The sequence below is a fragment of the Silene latifolia genome, chromosome 3 (assembly GCF_048544455.1).
Source record: "Silene latifolia isolate original U9 population chromosome 3, ASM4854445v1, whole genome shotgun sequence".
Taxonomy (NCBI): Eukaryota; Viridiplantae; Streptophyta; class Magnoliopsida; order Caryophyllales; family Caryophyllaceae; genus Silene; species Silene latifolia.
Window position 1 is genome coordinate 13,528,507 of NC_133528.1, and position 19,208 is coordinate 13,547,714.

At 40.9% G+C, this 19,208-nt stretch overlaps 2 pseudogenes; one reads left to right on the top strand and one right to left on the bottom strand.

The window, feature by feature from the left end:
* Window positions 1–19,208, bottom strand: part of LOC141648699 (U4/U6 small nuclear ribonucleoprotein Prp31 homolog) — a 30,777-nt pseudogene that overhangs the window by 2,701 nt on the left and 8,868 nt on the right.
* LOC141646500 (putative F-box protein At3g61730) lies at window positions 10,964–14,483 on the top strand (annotated as a pseudogene).

Genomic DNA, 19,208 nt, shown 5'->3' on the forward strand with positions numbered 1-19,208 from the left:
CAAGGGGGAGGCCCCAACGGTGAATTTATTCCGCTGGCTTCATCATCTCCGGCCGTCAATCTCTGGCCGCGTCGGATGGTACAGTGTGCACATGGAGAAGGGTTATGTCTCTGTTGACAAACTTACTTCTTGCAAGGACTGGAGAGATCGGTGGGTGTACGTTAAGGTGCCGGATGACTATCCGCCGCCCGCTCCTTTCAAAGACAAGGTTAATTTGCGGTGTGAGACTAAGGCGGAGCATGACAGATGGGTCACCCGGAAAAAGCTCAAGATGGATGCCAGCAAGGTCCTTCTCAAGGAGGATGAGAAGCTGGCGATGAGGCTTTTTGAGGCGGACAAGAGTGGGGTGCCGAAAAGATGGATTCCCCAACGAGATCATTCTTCGAGGATGAGCCGCTCTGCTATGTGGCCTCATACCGGCCCTAGCACGGGGTGAGTAGGGTCGGTGTGAGGCCCATCACCGCTCTCAATGTTCCTGTTTTTCGAACTTCGATTTATTTCTTCTACTTAACCCTTGCTTTGTTTCCTTCGCAGATCACTTTGGACCGGACTTGTCTGAGGATATCCTCCGGAGAATGGGGCTGCACAAAGACAAAACCGTTGCTAACTTGCATCCCAAGGCTCTGACCCATGACCGCCGGACGTCGCCGAATGATCTCATGGATCAAGGTGAAAAGCTTGAATGTGGTGGAGGCCCAGGCGAAGGTTGTTAGTAACATGCCGCGCCATACGCGAAAAACAAATCCTTCGGCGGCGATGGCGTCGACGTCGGCTCCACCTCACATCCCCCCTGTTCAGAAGAAGACGGTGGAGATCGTTGATATCACCAATGGGGATGACTCCGATGAGGAGGGGTCTCCCCTTGTCCGTAAAAAGAAAGGAGACGACCTTTACGCTGCCGTTGCTTGCTGCGGCGAGGAAATGCGTCCTCCGGCCAAGAAGGCCAAGCACGCATCGATCTATCCCGTGGCTCGATTCAGCCCGGTTCATTAGGCGCGCGATGACAAAGCTCTCCGCATGTCCATGTATGTTGATATCGATGCTTTCTTTAAATTTTGCGGATCGCCGCCGTCGGCCGCCGCTCTTATTGAGCAAAGCAAGTGGAGGAGAACCGCGCAGTGGTGATCATATCGTCACCATTGATACTTCATCCCGTAAGGCTTCCCTTTCCCTCCGCAGGCTAGTGATCGAAACGTCACCGCCGGCTCTTCATCCTGAAGGCTTCCCCTTCCCGACTTGTAGCGGAAAGCGCGAGGTTGATCAAGAGGTGGCGAGGTGGAACGAGCCGACCGGTGCTCGTATCATGGAGCGGGAGAAGGCCGTGGCTCAATCCGCTTTTGAGCTTAATGCCACTAAGAAGGTGGCCGCGAAGGCGAAGTGGATCTCCTCAATGAGCGAGAGGCTTAGGGGGATCCGAGAAAGCGCTCTTGGGCGAGAGAAAACTCGGGAGGAGGGCCTGAAAAGGAGGTCCTTGTTGAGAGAGCCAAGGCCGAGGCTGCTGCGGCCGAAGTTGAAAATTTCTTTGGCGAAGTGTGACCTTGTTCGAGAGGCACGCCGACCTTTATTTCAGCGAGAGGAATGAATTCGAGGAACGGTTTGAGATCCGGGGAAGGTGATTCGGAGCAAGGAAGCCATCATCGGACAAAAAGAGGATGACATTGAGATGCTCCAAACCGTCATGCTCCCTAACATGTGCGCCGAATTCGGGATCGGCCGAAGAAGCGCCAGGGAAGTGATTGGGGAGCTCTTCCCTCTTGATGGTTCCTTTCCAGTGGGGCAAATTTAACGAGTTGTTTGACGATAAGCTCGAAGCTAAGGAGGATGCCGTGGAGGAGAAAGCCAAGGAGGCGGTGAGGGTGAAGATAGAGAAAGAGGCGGCCGAGGAGGCAGCAGCCCTTGCTGAGAAGGCTAAGGTGCCCAAAGAGGATGCCGAGAGAATGAGGGCACCGAGGAGGCTGCAAGCCGAGGTCGCTAGGAAAACCGCGGGTTGCCCATCGAAGAAGATCTTTGCTACCGCTGCGATGGCGGCAAGCAACAGACATAGGGAGATGATATCTGTAACCTTTTGCCTTTCTTTTCTTTGTATTTTGTACAACTTTGGTAGGTGGTCTTTTGGCTTATCCTTATGGGGACGGCTGTCGTTTGCATTTCTTGTAATTTGTTGAACATTTTTAATAAGAGCTCGTTTCTTCTGCCTCCGGCTTGGCCGAGGTCTTTACCTCATTCCTTTTTCTTGTGCTAATAGTTGAGCGTCTCAATCTGTACTTAGCGTTTTCATTTTGCCTCTGGCTTGGCCGAGGTCTTTTCTCGTCCTCGTCTGAGTTATTCTCTTATGTTATTAATTGAGCGTCTCCTTTGTTTCCGCCTTGGCTTGGCCGAGGCAGTCTAGAGTGCGTTCCTCAACTGTGTAACGCTTCTAAGGCGTTTTGATCGCTTTGCGAGTATCAACTGCGCTGGTCATGACCGTCGAGGTGTTTGTTTCCTGAGGGTGATTGCCATTCTTGCCGGTGTGACGGTGTGAGCCGGCGTCTGCTCCTTGTTATTGACTGCCGTGGCGTCTACCACTTGGAGTGACTGCGACGGCGTCAAACCTCTTGGGGTGGCTGCCGTGGCGTCTACTACTTGGGGTGACTGCGACGGCGCCTACTTCTTGATGGAGACTGCCGTGGCGTCTACCACTTGGAGTGACTGCGACGGCGTTAAACCTCTTTGGGTGACTCGCAGTGGCGTCTACTACTGGGGTGACTGCGACGGCGCCTACTTCTTGATGGAGACTGCCGTGGCGTCTACCACTTGGAGTGACTGCGACGGCGTTAAACCTCTTGGGGTGACTGCCGTGGCGTCTACTACTTGGGGTGACTGCGACGGCGCCTACTTCTTGATGGAGACTGCCGTGGCGTCTACCACTTGGAGTGACTGCGACGGCGTCAAACCTCTTGGGGTGACTGCCGTGGCGTCTACTACTTGGGGATTGTGTGACGGCGCCTACTTCTTGATGGAGGCTAGTGGCGTCTACCACTTGGAGTGACTGCGACGGCGTCAAACCTCTTGGGGTGACTGCCGTGGCGTCTACTACTTGGGGTGACTGCGACGGCGCCTACTTCTTGATGGAGACTGCCGCTCTTGTCGGTATGACAGTGTGAGCCGACGTCTGCTCCTTGTTATTGACTGCCGTGGCGTCTACCACTTGGAGTGACTGCGACGGCGTCAAACCTCTTGGGGTGACTGCCGTGGCGTCTACTACAGGGTGACTGCGACGGCGCCTACTTCTTGATGGAGCTGCCGCTCTTGTCGGTATGACGTGTGTGAGCGACGTCGCATCGATAAAGATGCCGCTCTTGTCGGTACGACAAAGTGTGAGCCGGCGTCTGCTGCTTCCTAGTGACTATGGGGAAAATGAACATTTTGATGGAAGACTTGGACGATTTTTCATTAGATAAAAACATGCGTCGGGGTGCCCACAGCTGTTTTGGACACCTCCGCCGCTACATAGAGTTTTCCCGAGATTACCAGCGTCCTAATGGCTTATCAAGGGCACACCTTCCCAGTCAGCCGCTAGTTGCATCCATGAGGTCGCTCTCCTGTTGTAAGGATAGACTTTTCCCTTTCTCTGATTTCTTTGCCACTTTGAGGGATTGCATGTTGTATCCTCTGGCAGCTATCTGGACATTGACCACCTCGTCTTTCTCGTCTTTGGAGACGAGCTTATGCGCTTCCCCCCGGTCCGAGACATACATCAGTGTTAGGGCCCGGATGGACATCACTGCGTCGGCCTCGCTCAGGGTGACTCGGCCTATGAGAACGTTGTAGGCGGACGAGCCGTCAATGACCACGAACTCAGCTAGGACATTCTTAGCCGCATTCCCTTCGCCGAACATCACCGGGAGTCTGATTGACCCCAGTGGTACCAGGCCGGCCCCAGAGAAGCTGTATAGTGGGTTGGTGCAGGGGCTTAAGTCCTTGACTTTCAGGCCGAGGCTGAGGAAGCACTCCCTGAACATGATGTTCGTGTATGCGCCTGTGTCAATCAGGCACCTCTTGACCAGGTGGTTGGATATGTCCAAATTGACTACAAGTGGGTCGCTGTGAGGAGCGATGACTCCTTCGTAGTCCTTCATTCCAATAGTCATGTCGGGGATGTTGGAAGAGGGGATCGCTGTGTTGGGCACAAAGTTGATGGCCTGATATAGCTCGTTCAGGTGTCGTTTGTGCCCATGAGCGGACCCTCCGTTCTCGTTGCCCCCGATGACAACATGGATCACTCCTATCCGTTCGAAGACGGATTTCTTATCTGAACTGCCGGCGTCAGTCTTTTGGCCTTTGGCAACGTACTTGCCGAGGCTCCCCTTCCGGATCGCTCTCTTCAATGGCATTCTTGGATGTCGGCGATCGTTGGTTAAATGGCGGTGTGGCCGTGGTACTCACAAAGATCGGCTCGTGTCACCGTCACTTTTTGGCTTGGGGGGTCTCTCCCACTTCTGGCCCTCGTTTTTGCTCAGGGCGAAGACCTCGGCGGCTGATACGACGAGAGGGGTTTTATCGTTATACCGCCTCTGGTGGTACGTTCCCGAACTCCACCCGGCGCCCGTCGAGTCCTGTTTCTGGCAGATTTGTCGGCCGTGACCTATTATTGTCACGGCGTCTTTCATCGGACCGTGACCCGTTGTTGTCACGGCGTCTTTCATCGGGGTTGTCCTCCCGGCGCTCTTCTTTTTCGAGTGCCCGGCCTCGCTGGGCCTACCAGTCTTGTGATAGTCCTCTACCTTGATGGCCTGGTCGGCCATCTTCCTAGCGGCGTCCAAGCTCAGGCCTCCGCACTTGATGAGCTCATTTTTTAAGTCTCCCCTTGGGAGGCCTTTCATCGCCGCGAAGGCCGCCGATTCGGGATTAATTTCTCAAATCTGCTTGGACCTTTCCGTCGAACCTCTTCACATAGCTTCGTAGAGACTCGCCCCCTCCTGTTTGATAGTTAGGAGGTCCGACGTCTCCACGGCCCTTCTCTTGTTGCAAGAGTACTGGGCTAGAAAGGCGTCCCTTAGGTCGGCGCAATAGTATACCGAGCCGTCGAGAAGCTCCTTGTACCAACTTTGAGCCATCCCATGCAAAGTTGTTGGGAAAACTCGGCACCAGACCTCATCGGGCTGCTCCCATACCGACATGTAAGACTCGAAAGCCTCGGCGTGGTGGCTGGATCTTTGTCTCCTTTGTATGATATGGGTGGCAACTTGAGCTTAGTTGGCACTTGGACTTCTAGGACGAGGCGCCGAGGGGTCTGTCGACCACGTGTCGAACGACACGCGGCGATCGGCTCCTCGCGTTCCTAGTCCGGCTCCTCCCCTCGTAGCGGGAAGGACTCCTTCTTCGACTCGGGCTTCTTCTCCAACTCTGCTGAGTCGGACTCCTCTGGCTCCTTTGGGGTAAGCCTCGTTCATGCAGTGGGACGCTATCCTCCCATGAGTGCGGGAAGGACTTAGGTCTACCACGCCCACTTTGGGCTCCCCCGGCGACTTGACGGGTCGACTTCTCCTAGTGCTCCGTTCAAATTTCTCGGAGTCACATTTCGAACCCTGGTCTCTGGGGACGGTTTCCGCCGCTCTTGTCGGCGTGACGGTGTGAGCAGGCGTATTACCAATTAGGTCCAGGAGCATTTTCGGTTTTTGCTACGTCAACCACATGTCCCATGATGGTGACCTGGTTGGCGGCGTGGCGTGAAACTGGTATTATCGGCATCCGAATTCGGTTGGATTACTCCGGTGGAGGGCCGCACGACTCGTAATTGTTGAAGGTATCATCTTGGTAGAGTGCGGTTTCGTCGGTCACGACTACGTCTTGTTGTTTCGACATCTTCTTAGCTTTTTGGGTGGGTTTTTTTTTTTTTTTTTTTTTTGTTTGGGAATGAATGTGACTAGCTTCTAGTATCGTTTTCCCACAGACGGCGCCAATTGTTCCGGGTGTAATTCCAGAGCAGATATTTGTTACCACTCGTAGCTCGTAGAATGACGTCTTTGCTTGAATCCTCCTTTCGGTCTCCTGAAACGATGAACAAACTGAGGGCTCGGCTTGGGGCCGAGCGAACTCACTCCGACGCTCAAGTCAGTAAACTTATGGGATAAGTTGTTATTTGACTAAATGTATATTGTAGAGAGATAAGGAAGATAATACCAGATGAATAGTGATTCTTAGGTTAAAATGTGGATCCTTTCCTCAATGAAGGTTGAGGAGTATTTATAGACTTTCGCCTTTTGTCACGTAGTGGCCAAGTGGCCAAGTGGCTAGCAGGTGGAAAGACCGTTCTACCCTCGGCCAATGGACCTATGGCAGGCCGACCGAGGGTTCTTGGATATGAGTACGCGGATATGTGCCCCGGCTGGCAGGTTGTCATGCCGAGACCAGGCCGTAGCCGATGGGTCAGATCGGCTAAAGGTTGTCTAAGTCGTTGACTTGTTGTGGATATCTTTGACCTTGCTCAATATGTTGACTTGGTCAGCGGTGCAGAATATGCCCCATCAAAACCTAAAAAGCACTCAAATAAGACAATAATACTTAGGATTTCGAAGTTAATTGTAGAAGGTGATAATTTATGTGTTATCAACTCAATCCGTAGTACTTGACAAATTCCTTGGGAAATTTCTAATATTATCAAGGATGTAAAATTAAATCTTCAGTTCTTTGATAAAGTGATAATTAAACATTGCTTTCGTGAAGCCAACAAAGTTGCCGACTTTATGGCTTCTATTGGACATTCATGTCCAATTCTTTCGAGGTGGTTTGAAAGCCGGAGGCTTTAACTTACCTCTATTATTCGAAAGGATAAGATAGGTTGGTCCTACCTAAGAGGATCAATCTAGTTTTATTACCTAATTATAAAAAAAAAAAAAAAAAAAAAAAGACAATAATACATGTGAAAAAAATATAGTCAACCACAACAATATGAGAGACTATCTATTCTCTTGGATGGAAACAACCTTGAATGTAGACAATATTACGACATAGTATAAATCACTTACGCATCTTATAATGGTGCGTCCACTCTACAGATATTTTATTTAAATTAGCATTAAAAGTGGCTATGATGCATATTTAAAGGTCACAATTATATACGTAGTACTGAATTAATCGTGATAGCTAAGTTACGCCTAAAAATTGCTAAAATTGGTTAGAATTTTAGTACAATGTACGGTGTCGTACGCTTTATCTTGATTACTTACTTATCACAAGTAAAGGTGATTTTGATTTGTGAAAAGCATGAATGCTTATAATATTATAAAATTATATAATGGCCAGCTAGTTCCCAATACACAACTTGCTTATTTGCTCGTATTATTATTATGTCAATGTTTGCAAATTTTAGCTAACCTTCTTATAGATCACAACTTGTTATGGTACGCTTGGTCTAGGCCAATCGCGATGAAATTAAACATAGCTAAACTAGTAATAATGTAGACGTAGTTGTCAAGACTTTCATGCTAGTAGTTTAAGAGCCGGATACCTTCTTCTGGTTCCTTTTTTCTCGCTTCACTAGCATTTTCTTCGTTGAGGCTCTTTGTATTAGATCATTCAGATAAAATGGAAACCTCTAATCAAAGCCTGAAGTGGATGGCACCTTCGGCTCTGCATCTCGCTTCCCTAGCTTTCTTCTCTCAATGTTAGTGTTGTCCTAGTTGAGTACTTTCATTGTTAATCTCCGTTTCATCTTTAACCAATTGAAAATATAAGTAGATATTCTGAGTTTTATAAAGTGTTCAAATTCTCTTTAATCTTTCAATATAAGAACCATGACCATTAATAAATTATATATAACAATGTTGCACATTTTTGACTAATTGTTTACACGGGGACGCAGTGACATGCGTGCACAAATTAATTTTGAATATATTGGACCTCACTAACCATTAATAAATAGATTAAATAGTAAAACATTGACCCACCTTTGTTAAGTAGTACCCTACATTACCACATAATACAATTATACAAATATACATACCGATATGACTCACAATTATACAAATATACATACGGATATATATAGTAGTAAGATCAAATGAGTCCTTCTTTTACATGTGAGTTTATAAGTCCCATTATGGGCCATTGGATATTGGAAATGGAGGGCTAAGATGAGAACAAAAAAATTAAGATTAATGCTCTAATTTTGCCATATTCCTCTAATTTTCTCATTAACTACATTAATCCTCCTCATCTTTCATTCATCAACTCATTATCACATCTCCTCATTCTCTCTCTATATCTCACTTCTCCATATTCTCTCCAAAAAAAACCAAGAAAAAAAAAAACTCAAAAAACCAAACAAATAAAAAACTCAAAAAATCCAAATAAATCATTTATTCATCTTTTCCTCATTCACCATCCACCTACCACCACCTACCGGAAACCACCACAGTCGCCAACCGTCACCGCCGCCGCCACCACCACCGTCACCGCCGCCGCCCCGACGTCATTTTTTTAATTTTGTTTTTTTTTAAACTTGATGTTTGGGTGTTCTTTTTATTTTTTTTGTTGTTTTTTTTCTCCTTATATCGTCTTGCTATATAATATTGTTTCAAATTTGTGAGTTTTTTTTATTTTAATCTTAGATCTACTAAAATAGATCAATTTTCATTGACCCGTTTTTTTTTTCATTTTCATTTTCGTTTTTTTTTTTTTTTTTTTTTTTCAATTTTGATGTTTTGGTCTTTTTTTTTCCGGTTATTGACATTCTTACAAATTATAGTTTTATTTTAGTACTAAATCTATTAGTTATGAAATCTCATTTTTTACGTTTTTCTTGTTGATATCACTTTGTTAATATCCGTCTTGTTATATATATTTGCCAAATTTCGTATTTAAAATTTTCTTTTGGTATTGTGTGATTTAGGATCTATTAAAATTACTTTATCGGTTAAAATTAGACTTTTTCCGTTAAAATCACATTTTTTCGGCTAAAATTTACACTTTTTCGATTAAAATTACACTTTTTTCCGTTCAAATTACACTTTTTTTGGTTAAAATCACAGTTTTTTTCCTGTTAAAAGTACACTTTTTTCCGTTAAAATTACACTTTTTTCTGTTAAAATTACACTTTTTTCCTTTAAAATTACACTTATCTTCATTAAAGTTACATTTATCTCTATTATTAGAGTTACACTTATCTCTACTAAGGTTACCTTCTCAATGACTAAAGTTACGCTTTTGGACTAAAGTTAGAACAATTTGGACTGAAGTTACACAAATTTGGACTAAAGTTACAAAATTTGGACTAAAATTACACAATTTGGACTAAAGATACACAAATTTGGATTATAGTTATACAATTTGGATTAAAATTACACTTTTATGGACTAAAATTACACTTCCGTGGACTAAAATTACACTTTTGTAGACTAAAGTTATACATTTGTGGATTAAAGTTACACATTTGTAGACTAAAATTACACTTTTTTGGACTAAAATTACACTTTTGTAGACTAAAATTACACTCATAAAATGATAAAAAATATACACACTATATATTTACTAAGTTACACTTTAGTGGACAATGATTGAAATTGCACAATCTCAATGACTCAAAATAAATGAATTGTGTAACTTTAGTTCAAATTGTGTAATTTTACTCTAAATTTAGTCGTAAATAGTGTATTATTAGTTCAAAATTATTCGTAAATAGTGTATTTTTAGTCCAAATTTAGTCGTAAATAGTGTATTTTTAGTCCAAATTTTGTATTTTCAGTCCAAAATTGTATAATTTTAGTCCAAATTTAGTTGTAAATATTGTATTCAATTTAGTCGTAAATAACTCCATTAGTTAGTCCAAATAGTCCAAATTAGTTAGTCCATATTGTCCAAATTGTCCAAATTAGTAAGTCCAAATTGTCAAAATAGTCCAAATTAGTCTGTCTAACTTTAGTCCAAGAGTGTAACTTTAGTCATTAATCGAGATAAGTGTAATTTTAACAGGAAAAAGTGTAATTTAAACCGAAAAATGTGTAATTTTAAAGTAAAAAAGTGTAATTTTAAAGGGAAAAAATGTAATTCTAACAGGAAAAAGTGTAATTTTAAAGGAAAAAAGTGTAATTTTAACAGAAAAAGTGTAATTTTGACAAAAAAAAAGTGTAATTTTAACAAAAAAAAAGTGTAATGTTAACAGAAAAAAATATAATTTTAACAAAATAAAAGTGTAATTTTGACAAAAAAAAGGTGTAATTTTGACAAAAAAAAGTGTAATTTTAACAACAACAACAAAAGTGTAATTTTAACGGAAAAAGTGCAATTTTAACAGAAAAAAATGTAATTTTAACAAAATAAAAGTATAATTTTAACAACAAAAAAACTGTAATTTTAACAGAAAAAGTGTAATTTTAAGGGATATTAACAAGGCGAGATTTGTTTTAAGTTTTAACACAACAAATAAGCACAAAATAAACACCAACCAAACCAAAATGAGATCTGAAAATAAACACCAACAACAAATAAGCACAAAATAAACACCAACCAAACCAAAATAAACCCAAATATAATAACATTAATATGTAATTACAAAAATAAAAAACCAAAATAAACACCAACAATACTAGATCTAAAATAATAAAAAACCGAAATAAAATAAAAAAAAACCGAAAAAACTAAATCTGGAAAAAACCCCAAAAAAATAAATAAATGAAAAAACCAGATTTAAACTCAAAAAACAAAACAACCCATATTTGAACCAAAAAAAAACACGTACATCTGAGAAGACAAGAACGAAAAAGAAAACAAAAATAAGAAAACAAAAGACAACAGCAACGACATTTAACAACAAATTTATTGCCAAAAACCAAGATCTCAGATGAGAGGAGGAAGGAGGCGGCAGTGGTGGAGGAGAGGAGGGAGGCGTGGGCAGGTGTGCCGTTTTTTACGCAGGCCGGTGGCGGTTGGTGGGCTTGTGTGCCGGTTTTTGACGTGGACAGACGGTGGTGTTGGTGGTGTTTGAATGGTGGTTGTGGTCGTGAATGGTGCGGTGGTGGAAGAGACGGGAGGCGGTGTCGGGGGAGATGTCGGGGGAGATGTCGAGATGATGGCTGGGTGAAGGTGGTGTCGAGGAGGTGGCCAGAAGGGTGGTGTCGTGGGGTCGGCTGGTGGTAGCAGTGGTGGGTGTCGGGTTTGGGGGTGAGGGTGAGATGAGGGGAATTTTCTTGGGTTGGGTTGGTTTTTTTTGTTTTTGTTTTGTTTTGATTTTGTTATTGAGAGTAGGGGTGTTCACCGGTCCAAAATCGGACCGGACCGGAAGAACCCGCGGACCGGATAACCACGTATCCTAAGACCGCGGACCGGACCGGTTAGAAGAGGACCCGGACCGGACCGGACCGGGACCCTTTATGTCCGGTTTTTTCCGGGTTTGGACCGGACCGGTACTAATTTATAAGGCAAATTTAGTTTTATTTTTTAATGTGGACCGGACCAGAGACCGGTCACCATATTTTTTGGGACCCGGAGACCGGACCGGCATGTATCCGGTCTGGACCGGACCGGAACGACCGGTCCGGGTCGGTCCGGTTTGCCGGTCCGGACCACTTTTTGTTCACCCCTAATTGAGAGAGAATGAGAGGAAATGAAAGTTGTGTTTGTGAATGATTAGTGAGGGATGAGGGAGTGGGAAAAGAGAGGGGATTAGGAATGATTATGTAGTGAGATTAGCTAGATTCATTTCTAACCCTCCATTGAGATGCAATCTCCTCCTTCCATCCCTTTCATCCAAAGGCCCATAATAGAACTAAGGGACTCAATAAATGTAAGGGACTTAGGAGAATTTTGCTCTCTCTCTCTCTCTCTCTCTCTCTCTCTCTCTCTCTCCCTCCCTCCCTCCCTCCCTCCCTCCCTCCCTCCCTCCCTCCCTCTCTCTCTCTCTCTCTCTCTCTCTCTCTCTCTCTCTCTCTCTCTCTCTATATATATATATATATATATATATATATATATATATATATATATATATATATATATATATATATATATATATATATATATATATAGAGAATGAATCATGTGAGGCACCCTCCTTAGGGTGAGGTAGCTGAACCCTTTTTAAACCATTAGATTTAATAATTGTAGGTTCACCAGATTATAACACGTGTCCCTTAATAATTCCTAACTCACTTCACACTCTCTCTCTTTATCTCGTCTTCATCTGACACCGTTTTCGCCATTCTTCTTAGCTCCATTTTCGCCATTCTTCAGAGCTCCGTCTTCGTCATTCACTCAGATTTCGACGCCATTTTATCGCTGAGCTTCCTTCCTCCATTATCACTAAGCCTTTTGACCTCCATTAACATCCGGAAGTTAGGTAATTTCAATCACATACTTTTCATTTCGATTTATCCCGATTTTAGTCCTCATTCTTCACAATAATTTTCGATCAATTTATTTACTTTGTTAATTTCTCAATAAACTAGTTTAATTACTGATTTTCGTTCTTTTTTATGGAGGTTTTGATCGATTTGAGAGGAAATCTTCCTTCATTCCGTCTTTTTCGATTAATCTCGTCTTCGCCATTATCGTTGACCTTTCATTCCGTATTTTTCACACTAGCTTTTGAGTTTTATCCATTTAGTAGATAGGGGATTTTAAATTATGTTTTTGAGTTTTCACACTACCTTATTTAGAAAGATATTTAGTATCTTTCGAGTTTATACTTGCTCGAATTTATCTGAATGTGTTGTTTGGTAATCTGTGTTTGTCAAGTTATGAGGATGATGTATGGATAGAGATATCAAAGTACTTAGGCGGAAAAGTCACTGGTGAAGCTAGGAAGTACTTGCAAATGGTTCTACAAACTCATGTCAGAAGATTGCATTTGGAAATACGCTTGCTTACGAGATCTTGGCATGCCTAATCCAGGAAATGTATCCTTCAGGTGGCAAAAAATCTATGCATCAGCATTTGGTATGATCAGTATTCTTAAGAATTTCGCTGTTGTTATCCAATGTAATGCTATGTTGTAACAATAACAGAATGAAAATGCTTACAGTTTTGATAAGCTTGATTCTGTTTGATTATCGTTGCAGATGGTACTCACTCGTACTTGTTTCGTCAGCAAGAGAAGTATATAGGTGCAGTGACACTTTCTTCTCTGGTCAATCAATTTATTACTCATTGGAGAAAAGTTTGAGTCTACTGATGGCTTTTGTTTAATTTGGTGCAAGTTCAGCAGTTAAAGAATTCTGATTGTTAAATGTTAATTACTCACTCGAGAACTAAGCATCAAAAGTCACCAATGTACAGAATGGATGCGGATTGGGGCTTTTTTCATGGACTCACCAGCAGCACTCGTGACGGGAAAATTATCTTGGCCTAGAAGAGTTTCTATGGACACTATTGAGAAGATGCTGAAAACCATTGGATTATGTGTGCTCACCAACATTAAAACCGGAATCTGGATAGTGGTAAACAATTTTGATTGCGATTTAAGCTCGTTTTAGTTACTTCTAGTTTGATGAATTCAAGTAAATTCGATCATAATCTTGCAGATCTGCAGCTTGTTCGATGCCCAGTCTGTAATCTCAGCACATGTGATGGTGAGCGCTTTAGATTTATGTGTGACTAGAGAAATATAGATGATGAATAAGCCACTTTGAAGCTATAGAAAAACTTACATGAGAATATGAGACGGTTATATGCATACAACCAAACCACTGTTTTACTGCATATAACCTTCTAACACAACACTCAATGTTGTTGTTTTTTCCGATCACCTTCTAGAACAACATGGTGTAGAATTCTGCAACATGATGATTATTCTGTGTTATACATCATTTTGTTATAAATTCATTGGTCTAAAAGTTTGGTATGTTCAGGGACAATGCAGATGCTAGATACAAGGCACTTTGAGCTCTTTCTGAATGAGGGCTATCAAAATGGAAGCTGGGACTACATCCAACTCGGGTCACACGAGACAAAGAAACATGCCAATGAAGCTACTGGGGCCATCTTTGATTTGAAGCACTTGAACGACGCTTCAACTACAGGTTAAAACTTGAGACTGAATTTAGCCCAAAAGTATCTGTGGCCTATGTTAACCCGACTTTTTAGATTATGTAGCACAGCCACGGCCAAGTACTCGGATATTTCTAACCGCGTATGGAAAACATAGTCGACGCTTGGCATTCTGCAGAGGTGCTCAAGACGAAGACATGGGTCGGAAAACAGGATGACTGCATACCAAAGGTTAAGATCACGCGTCATGCTGTTGCTCTCAACACCAACCTGCACCAAAGGTTAAGATCACTCGTCTTCACAAGATTAGCCCCAAGTCACAAAATCAAGTCCAAGATTCACAATATTAGGTTCAGGGTTCACAAAATTAGGTCCAGGATTCACAATATTAGCTCCAAGATTCACAAAATAAGGTTCAAACATAGACCTGATTTTGTGAAACCTGGACTTGATTTTGTGAAGCTTAGACTAGATTATGTGAATCTAGGGCTGTTCATGTGAGACTTTTAGAAGTTCGTTCCTGATGCCCGTTCTACAATCACGGAGTCATATGGTAATGAATCTAGGGTTACATTCATCACATTGACAATCAATCGCAGTTAGGCTTTTCATTGTTGCATATCTAAAGGCTATTAGCTTAAGGTTCCCCTTATTTAATCTTTGTTATGTACTCGTATATCTTAACGGCTATTAGCTCAAATGGGAGAGCAATGTGCAAATCTTGCACAAAGGTATGAGTTCGAATCTCATATAGCCTAGTTAATTTAAGAATTTAGTGTATTAAACTTAAATACAATAACATTGAGGATGAGTTAGCCAAATCCGTACTCAGATGTGCAAAATTGAGGATGAGTAGAAGAAGCTCAAACTTAGATGCGCACAAACGGCGTGCATAAGCCAAAACGTCGTCAGAGCCACTAAAGGAGCAAAGGATTACAATTTTGAGTCCTTTGTAAAGTCAATGTTAGAAATTATCTAAATTGGGTGCAATTGGACTTGACAGAAAATGCCAAAACCCAAAAGTCCACTAGAGAAATACCAATTAGGCTTTGAAGTGATGGCAGTCAATAACCAACATGGGAATCGAACCCACACCTTGTGCATTGCACAACGCTCTGCCATTTGAGCTAATTGGTTTTAAAATAATTAAATCATTCCACTAGTTTTCATCATGTGAGTTGTTCCCTTATCTCTACTCCCCCTGCCATTAGAGGAACGACTGAAGAAATTGATTCTCGAGGTGTGCTCTAGTCCTACCACTTATGATGACCAAGTTTCACAAGACAAGCTCTAAGATTCACTAAACAAGGTCTGGGATTCACAAAACAAAGTCTGAGATTCACCTAATAAAGAAAAGAGCAAAATAGGTTATTTTAACCACTTATGATGATCAAGTTTCACAAAACAAGCCTTAAGATTCACTGAATAAGGTATGAGATTCACAAAATAAGGTCTGAGATTCACCAAATAAGGAAAAGAGCAAAAAACGTGATTTTAACCACTTATGATGACCAAGTTTCACAAAATAAGCTCTAAGATTCACTGAACAAGGTCTGAGATTCACAAAACAAAGTCTGAGATTCACCTAATAAAGAAAAGAGTAAAATAGGTTATTTTAACCACTTATGATGATCAAGTTTCACAAAATAAGCCTTAAGATTCACTGAATAAGGTATGAGATTCACAAAATAAGGTATAGGATTCACCAAATAAGGAAAAGAGCAAAAAACGTGATTTTAACCACTTATGATGACCAAGTTTCACAAAACAACCTCTAAGATTCACCGAACAAGGTCTGAGATTCACAAAACAAAGTCTGAGATTCACCTAATAAAGAAAAGAGAAAAATAGGTGATTTTAACCACTTATGATGATCAAGTTTCACAAAACAAGCCTTAAGATTCACTGAATAAGGTATGAGATTCACAAAATAAGAACTGAGATTCACAAAATAAGGCAAAGAACAAAATAGGTGATTCCTAACACCTATAATGACCAAGTTTTAGAAAATTATCTTACAGGTTCACAAAACAAGCTATAGGATTCACAACATAAGGACCGAGATTCACAAAATCAGGAGAAGAGCAAAACAGGTTATCTCTTATCACTTATAACAAAATTTATTAATATTAGCTTCTAAGTTCACAAATTAAGCTATAAGATTAACAGAGTAAGGTCTGACATTCACATAATAAGGTTTGAGATTAACAGAATAAGGTCTGAGATTCACAAAACGAGGTCTGAGATTCACCAAATAAGGAAAAGGGCAAAATAGGCGACTTTAACCACTTATGATGAGCAAGTTTCACAAAACAAGCCTTACGATTCACTGAATAAGGTCTGAGATTCACAAAACAAAAACCGAGATTCACAAAATAAGGCAAAGAGCAAAATAGGTGATTCCTAACACTTATGGTGACCAAGTTTTAGAAAATGATTTTACAGGTTCACAAAACAAGCTCTAGGATTCACAACACAAGGACTGAGATTCACAAAATAAGGCAAAGAACAAAATAGGTGATTCCTAACACCTATAATGACCAAGTTTTAGAAAATTATCTTACAGGTTCACAAAACAAGCTATAGGATTCACAACATAAGGACCGAGATTCACAAAATCAGGAGAAGAGCAAAACAGGTTATCTCTTATCACTTATAACAAAATTTAAGAATATTAGCTTCTAAGTTCACAAATTAAGCTCTAAGATTAACAGAATAAGGTATGACATTCACATAATAAGGTTTGAGATTAACAGAATAAGGTCTGAGATTCACAAAACGAGGTCTGAGATTCACCAAAGAAGGAAAAGGACAAAATAGGCGACTTTAACCACTTATGGTGACCAAGTTTCACAAAACTGTTTTGAATTTGATGTCGTACATATGTTGTAATGGAGGCTAACTGGAAAATCCGTATCCTGAACTAGACCCAACAATGAAACTACCTTCCATATAAAATGGGGTTGCTACCAATATTAGAAATATACCTAAAATAAAATTACTCTATGCAGTAGTAATTTTCCAACTCCAACGAAAGAAACCAACTTGTAACATCATACGGAGTATATGTAAGAAGAGTAACAGCATAAATTGCTCTTTTGGTTAGCAGGAGGCTAAAATCCATAAGTTCCCAATTCCCATCCAAGAGCAATATCATCCACGGCGCCAATTAATTCTACTTCTAAGATGTCCTGATGTACACGCTAGTAGCGAATAAGCTCTTAGTAGCTCAATTCATGTTAAAATTAACTATACCATATCCATACTTTCCTCAACCCAAGATTTTGTTCCACAAATTAGACATAAGAAGCCAACTTCACAAGCTGACGATCTCCTCGAAAACCCTTCGCAAGGAAAATAAACAAAAAGAACTACGCCAACCAAGAACAACTTCCTTGTATTGAACTTCATGATTGGGATAAAACCCAATGACATAAATGTGTTTTGAAATCGAGTAAGAAGCTTAAATCCTCAGTACTTGATAGTTGATACTTATATCTCATCAAATTAGCAAACAAAAACAAGCTACCCAGACAAGCTTAACACTAAAATCTTCTCATTAACATATCCACAACTGCTAAATGATCCTCAGTAATCATCACAATCCATCTTAAATAGCAACAAAATGGTTCACAAAAATTCAATTATTCTACTGTAGTATCTTAAAATTAGGGAAGTCGGTATGAGATGAATATCCAAATGGACAACATATTACTGAAATTGATAGTATAGAAAAGCAATAGACAAAACTTATAGATGCTATATGTCGATAAGTAGTAAGGCGCACCTTTGATGTTCTAGCTATTACTCGATGAATGCGTCGAGAGCAGAGAAACGGGGGCAGAGCCGCAGAGGCGTCGTGAGCAAAGAGGAGGGAACAAAGGCAGAGTAAACCCTGGTGTGTATTGTGTAACAACGGCGGCGAGAGGCGAGAGGCGATGGCGATTTGGTGGTTGTTGAATTGATGCAATTGGAAAATCGCTACAATTGATCTGAAAATCGCTCAATTGATCAAATTGATCGAAAAAACGCCGGAATTGATCAAATTGATCGAAAAAACGCTGGAATAGATCAAACTGATTGGAATCGCTACAATTGATCGGAAAATCGCTGCAATCTACGAACAATTGCTTCAATTGATTAGGTTATGGAGATTGATTTGGGAAAGATGGCTGAGAGGAGTTGTAGCTTGATGATGAAGAAAGATCATGTTTTGATGATGAAGAAAGAACGTTGTATGTGTTTGTAATAATGTAATTGGGTCAATTTTGATCTAAGCCCAGTAGCGCAATATATCACAATCCGCTCAATATGTATCATTTTGGTGAGTCCGGCCGCCTCCCTCCCTCCCTCCCTCCCTCCCTCCCTCTCTCTCTCTCTCTCTCTCTCTCTCTCTCTCTCTCTCTCTCTCTATATATATATATATATATATATATATATATATATATATATATATATATATATATATATATATATATATATATATATATATATATATATATATATATATATATATATATATTAACTCCATAAGTCTTCATCTAGGCCATTGGATGAAAGGGATGGAGGGATGAGATTTCATCTCAATGAATGGCCACAAATGAATCTACTCTAATTGCGTCCTTAACTTAATCTTCTCCTTCACTAATTCATTCATCCATCTTTCATTAATTCATTATCACATTTTCTCCTCCTCTCTCTACATCTCACTTTCTCCCCCTCTCTAAAAAAACCCAAAAAAAAACAAAACTCCAAAAAATCCTATACCAAATTAATCACTCACTCTTCTCTTCCTCATTCACCACCACTCACCACCACCCTACCCGACACCACCCCCCGCTGCCGCCAACCCCACCGCCTGTTTTTTTTTTTTTTTTTTTCTTGTTAGTTTTTATGTTTTGAGTTGTTTTTTTCCATTCGTTATTTTTGTTATCTTTTATTTTCTTTATTTATTTTCTCTAGTTGTCTTTTATTTTGTTAATTCTCGTCTTTTTACTTATTTTCTCAATTCTCGCTTTTTTATAAAAAAAACTCAGATTTGAAATAACACAAACAATGTTTTAAGAGTATTACTTTAGTTGTAAATTGTATAACTTTAATGTTTTAACGGTACAACTTTTGTATAACTTTTATTTGGAGTTGTTTTTTTTTCTATTTGTTAGTATTAATCTTAGACATATTAAAGTTATTATAATGCATATTTTGACATTTCAAATATCGTCTTGTTTTTTATTTTACAAATGTCGTTT